Consider the following 6304-nt stretch of genomic DNA (forward strand, 5'->3'; position numbering starts at 1 on the left):
ACATAACAAGTAAGGTTAACACATAAATTGAAAAGTAAACTGTGGGACTCTAATCCTGATTTGCCTGTCTCCAAAGCCCTTATTCTCTTAATAAGTTACTGAAAATGCTATTAGATAATTGACTAACAATTGTTCACCATCCTATATGAAATCAAATAGGATGTGTGTTTAAAAATTACTAATTTTAAATGCATCTTGTTAAACAAATATTCCTTATACTGACTTTTTGGAAGGTCATTTGCATCATACATGAAAATGTCAAATGTTTAACCTTTGAGCAGACAATTCTACATTAGTAATTATCAAATTATTATGAGTAAGCAAATATAATTTTTTTTAATTTGACAGAGTTAGGCAGTGAGAGAGAGAGAGAGAGAGAGAGAAAGGTCTTCCTTCCGTTGGCTCACCCCCCAAATGGCCGCAATGGTCGGAGCTATGCCAGTCCGAAGCCTGGAGCCAGGTGCTTCCTCCTGGTCTCCCAAGCGGGTGCAGGAGCCCAAGTACCTAGGCCATCCTCCACTGCCCTCCTGGTCCACAGCAGAGAGCTGGACTGGAAGAGGAGCAACTGGGACTAGAACCCAGCGCCCATATGGGATGCTGGCGCCGCAGGCGGAGGATTAACCAAAGTGAGCCATGGCCCCCAGTATAATGTTTTAAGTTGTATTTTTCCTGAAACAAAGAGTTGAGTGTAAATGGATTATTTGGAAAGTGATCCAGAATCACTGTATGGGGAAGTAGGAAAGAGAGTGGGAAACGAAGGAAGTCCAAACAGGGTACAGGATTAATTAATTAAGCTATTACTGTGGGTAACGAAGGCTCAACCCTACTCAGGGAGACTACATGAAATTTGCCCCACAGGTGCCTTACCCAAGGAAGTTGGGGTATTTACAAATTCGTATCCATCACTGGATGATGGGCTTGCTTGACTGAGTGGTTGTTAATTCCCTACATAAGTGTGGACCTGCCTCTCTCCTCCCCCTGAGAAAGCCTGAGGGCAGAGCCACACTGCTTACAGTAAAGAGATCACATGTTTAACAACAATGAGTGCCAAAGGAATAACAGTGAGGCACTGAGAGCATCCGTGGTAGTATATTAATGTACAAAGGGGTTAACTGAGTCATTTTTTTATAATAGCAAAGTACTATAAACAATCTAAATACACTCCAGAGGGGATGGATTAAAGCTGTTTGGATAACTTTGAACCAAGAGATATAATTTCTATAAAGATTTTTTAAAGACTTAAATCCAGGGGTTCCTAACTTAGTCTGGAGGGTCAGGGAAAGTGACGGTAGGCATACGCATGTTCGGAGGAAGGAATGTTGAAGATGTTGCAGGAAAACAGTTCGAGTGGAAGGAATGACCGTGCCAAAGCCCTGAGAAAGGAAGAGGCTTGGAGCCTGAGAGGCAAAACAACAACAACAACACACACACACACACACACACACAAAACAGAAAGAGAGCACTCCCATCTCTGGCTCACTCCTCAAATGTTAGTAACCAAGGCCAGGAACTGAGAACTCAATCCAGGTTTCCTATGTAGTGTTGAATTATGGGATCTGAGATCTTTCCCAATTAACCCACAAAAGACAGTCACAGATGCAAGGGCAAGAAGATTTATTGTTTTATTACCAGCTAGCTGGGGCTCCCACCGACACATACAACATAGTGCAGTGCGGGGGTGAGAAGCCCCGCCTCTCTCCTTCTCCGAGTTGTTATACACTTGAGTAAACAAGTATATTCGTCATTATGCACATATGCTAGTTCCTTATTCTTTATATGTCAATTACCTAAATTTGAGCATTTTATTGGTGCATCTCAGCAGTCCAGGACTACGGGTCTCAGAAGGAAGTGGTCACACAAGGAAGTAGGAGACCATTAATTTCAGGAAGTATATACTAAGTTTCATTTTCTAAGAATTGGGCCTTCCCGTCTTCCTGGAGTTTGTGAAGCCTGTCATGGAGGTACAATTATCCCCCCCCACCCTTTTCTTACGCTGGACATCCCGCATTAAGTCATTGAGCAAGCAGCACAGTACAGAAGCAAAAAGCAATTGATATTCAGCATCCGCTAGTTCTACATATATATATATATATATATATATATATATATATTTTTTTTCCATTTCAACAGTAGGAGGTAGGAACTCAACTACCCGAGCCACCACTGCCGCCTACCATGGTTGGCAGTCACAGGAGCTTGGAAGGGAACCCAGGTACTCCTATGGCAAGTGTCCTAACTGCTTTCTTAACACTAGGTCACTTGCCCACCTTGAGATTTGGTGTTTTGGTAGGGCTAAAACATTTCTGTGGCTGGGATATAGAGAACAAGGGAAGAAGACTGGCTTCTTTTTGGCAATTTCAGGTAAAATCAATCAGTTTGTTCAGAATGAATTCCAGGGCTGTTGCTATGATGTAGCAGGTTAAACTGCTGCCAGTAGCACCATAATCCCTTATGGGTTCCAGTTCGAGGCCTTACTGCTCCACTTCTGATCCAGCTCCCTGCTAATCTGCCTGGGAAAAAAGTGGAAGATGGCCCAAGCCCTTACACCCAGAAGCTTCTGGCTCTAGGCATTAGTCTAGCCCAGCTCTGGCTGGCTCAGCCATTTGGGGGAGTGAACCAACCAATGGAAGATCTCTATCTCTCCTTCTCTGTCTCTGTAACTCTACCTTTCAAATAAATAAATACATAAAAAAAGTATTGAATTCCAGCTTTTTTAGCACACTAAATACATTGTATCTAAACAAAGATTGGTATGCTAATTTCACAAAATAAAAAATACCCTTAAAAAGGACTTTGTTAAACTGTCCTAGGGTGGTTTTTGTATATATCAAAGTCTTTTCATACAGTTTTTAAAAATTAGGGGCAGGTATTGCGGCACAGTGCTTTAACCAGCACTTGAGACTTCCACATTCCATACCAGAGTGCCTGAAATTGAGTCCCATCTCTACTTCCAGTCAACCTTCCTGCTAATGTGCCTAGGTATGATGGCCCATGTACTTAGGTCCTTGCCACCCACATGGGTGACCTGGCTGGAGTTCCTGGCTCTTAGCTTTAGCCTGCTCCTGGCTGCTGCTGGTATCTGGGAGGGAACCAGCAGATGGAAGATCTCTCTCCCTCTCTCTCTTTCCCTCTGTCACTCTTTCAAATAAACAATCTTTTTAAAAATTAATATTTAATATATTAAGAGTTCAACTGAGGAAATAGTTTTCATTATGATTTTGAGTTAAAATATAAAATCAATTATTATTTTATTTACATATAATAAATATTTAAATTACCTGATTAATGTTTAATCAACTCCACTTGATAAAGAAATCTTCATCAAATAAATCTATTTCCAAATTATTTAATTGAATTTCTTTAGGCCTTTAAATTGTATTTATAAATTTAATGTATTCTATTTTCTTTTAAACAATTTAAATTATTGACCTCATGAGCAAAATCGTTCCGAGTTATATTTATTTATTTATCAGAGTTACACAGAGAGAGGAGAGGCAGAGGGAGAGAGAGAGGTCTTCCACCCGCTGGTTCACTCCCCAGATGGCCGCAACCGCCGGAGCTGCGCTTATCTAAAGCCAGGAGCTTCTTCCGGGTCTCCCACGTGGGTGCAGGGGCCCAAGGACTTGGGCCATCTTGTACTGCTTTCCCAGGCCATAGCAGAGAGCTGGATAGGAAGAGGAGCAGCCGGGATTAGAACCAGTGCCCATATGGGATGCCAGCGCTTCAGGCCAGGGTGTTAACCCGCTGTGCCACACTGCTGGCCCCTCCAAGTTCTTTTAAAAATTGCAATACTCTTTATAAATAACAAACATATTTTACAAGTCTATAATTAATTAATAAATTACACATTTTAATTGGGAATTATAAGGTTTAGTGTCTGATCCTTTAAAATTCTAAATTCTCTGATAGTGGGGCAGGAATTTGGCACAGTGGTTAAGCTGTTAACTGGGATGGCCACAACCATATTGGAGTGCCTGGTTTCAGTTCTGTTATTCTGCTTCCAATTCAACTTCCTACTGATGTTCATCATGGGATGCAGATAATGAATGGCTCAAGTACTTGGGTCCCTTCCACCCACATGGGAGATGCAAATTAATTTCCAGACTCCTGGCTTTGTCTTGGCCTGGCCTAGCCCTGCCTGTTGTAGGCATCTGGGGAATGAACCAGTGTATGAAACATCTGTTTCTCCCTTTAAAATAAAAATGAAAATAAATAGGAAAAATAAAATTACAAATAATATTTTAAAAATAATTTACCTAAATTGGTATAATATTCAACTTATTTAAATAATACCATTCACCTCTAATATAATGAGAGTTCTTTGAGCATATCATAAAAGTGTAAAGTAGATTATTCGAGGCATGATGCTTTGATTCTGATTTAGATATTGTACATGCTTCTTTTTTTGTTGAGGCCTTCGATTTATAACAGGGAGAATAAAACATCTCAAGAATGGTATAAATAAGACTATATAACTTTGCAGTCAGAATTTTACTTTGATTTAAAATTAAGTAAATCAATAGAAACTTTTGAAAACTCTGGCTCCTCTAAGATCATAGGCCACTTGATTTTTTTTAAAGATTTATTTTTATTTATTTGAAAGGCAGAGTTACAGAGAGACAGCGGCAAAGACAGAGGTCTTCCATCCTCTGGTTCACTCCCTAAATGGCTGCAATGTCCTGGGCTGAGCCAGGCCAAAGCCAGGAGTCAGGAGCTTCTTCTGGGTCTCCCATGTGAGTACTTGGGCCATCCTCTGCTGCCTTCCCAGGCATATTAGCAGGAAGCTAGATCTGAAATGAAGAAGCTAGGAATCAAGCCAGTGGGCAGCTGATCTTTCTTGATGAATTTGCAAACATCAAAAGTATTGTAAAAATAAACACATTTTTCTTTTTTTGTTATAGAAATCCCTCTGGAATGTTATAGATGTTGAAGGTATATAAAAAGCTGTGAGTCCAAAACTGGGTGCATTCACAGACTTTTGGCAAAAGGTAAAATGTATACCAATAGAAAGAAAATGAAGCAAATCTTCTCAGGAAGTGATTCACCCAAAAGTTAGGAAATGATTCACTTAAGAGTTAGCATGTAAATGTGTTGCTGAGAGATCAAGGTGTTTCTCAAGGCTTATCAACCACATCAAACTATCTTAGAAATCAATCAAGGTGACAAGGAGGTAATGGCCAGAGTTTGCTAAGTTGCATTTTTTACTTCAGATGTTTTTCTTTTATTTCTATGATTTCCATTTAGTTCCTCTTAAGAGATAAATTTTTCTGTTGAAATTCTATATCTTCCATTCATTTGTTATTCTTTTCTCAATTTTTTAAACACACTCATAATAGTTTATTAACATCCTGTATGTTAATCTAAAATCTGGGTCATCTGCTTCTGTTGACGTTCATCCTCTTGATTTGGGTCACATTGCCTGCCTCATATCTTTTAGTTTTTAATGGATGCTTGCAAGGCATTGTTTAAAAAAATCTACAGGTTATTAGTATGTGGGTTTATTTATTTATTTATTTTTTATTTTTTGACAGGCAGAGTGGACAGTGAGAGAGAGAGACAGAGAGAAAGGTCTTCCTTTGCCATTGGTTCACCCTCCAATGGCCGCCGCGGCCAGTGCACTGCAGCCGGCGCACTGCGCTGATCCGATGGCAGGAGCCAGGTACTTCTGGTCTCCCATGGGATGCAGGGCCCAAGCACTTGGGCCATCCTCCACTGCACTCCCTGGCCACAGCAGAGAGCTGGCCTGGAAGAGGGGCAACCGGGACAGAATCCGGCGCCCCGACCAGGACTAGAACCCGGTGTGCTGGCGCCGCAAGGCGGAGGATTAGCCTAGTGAACCACGGCGCGGGCCCAGTATGTGGGTTTGATTTTCTTCATTGTCTCTGTATTTGCCAATCTAAAGGAACTGAGATTACCAGCTCAGCAGAGTGATGCTGTTTAGGAACCAGAAACATTATATCTTGGGTGGCATATACCTAGGCTCATTATTCTTGAGCTATTAACTGTTTTAAAATGATGTGACAGATTGAATCCTTATTCCCAGTGCTTCATGACCCTCCTATATTAGAATTCTACATCCACATTCTTACCATATAACTCTTCAGTTATAGAGTGAATATCCATCAGAGTAGGCAGAAGACATCTCCCTTCCTTTCAACTAATGATTTGGTTGGCTTTGAAACTTGTTTGGTCAACGAAATGTGGGCCAAAATGGCAAGCATGCCAGTTCCAGGCCAAGAACTCAGGGGGATCTTAAGTTTCTGCTTACTTTCTTGGACTCTACTGACCCTGCATGAGAAGACTA

Source organism: Oryctolagus cuniculus, chromosome 1 (genome assembly GCF_051225735.1).
Source record: "Oryctolagus cuniculus isolate XC-2025 breed Fujian yellow rabbit chromosome 1, ASM5122573v1, whole genome shotgun sequence".
Lineage (NCBI taxonomy): Eukaryota > Metazoa > Chordata > Mammalia > Lagomorpha > Leporidae > Oryctolagus > Oryctolagus cuniculus.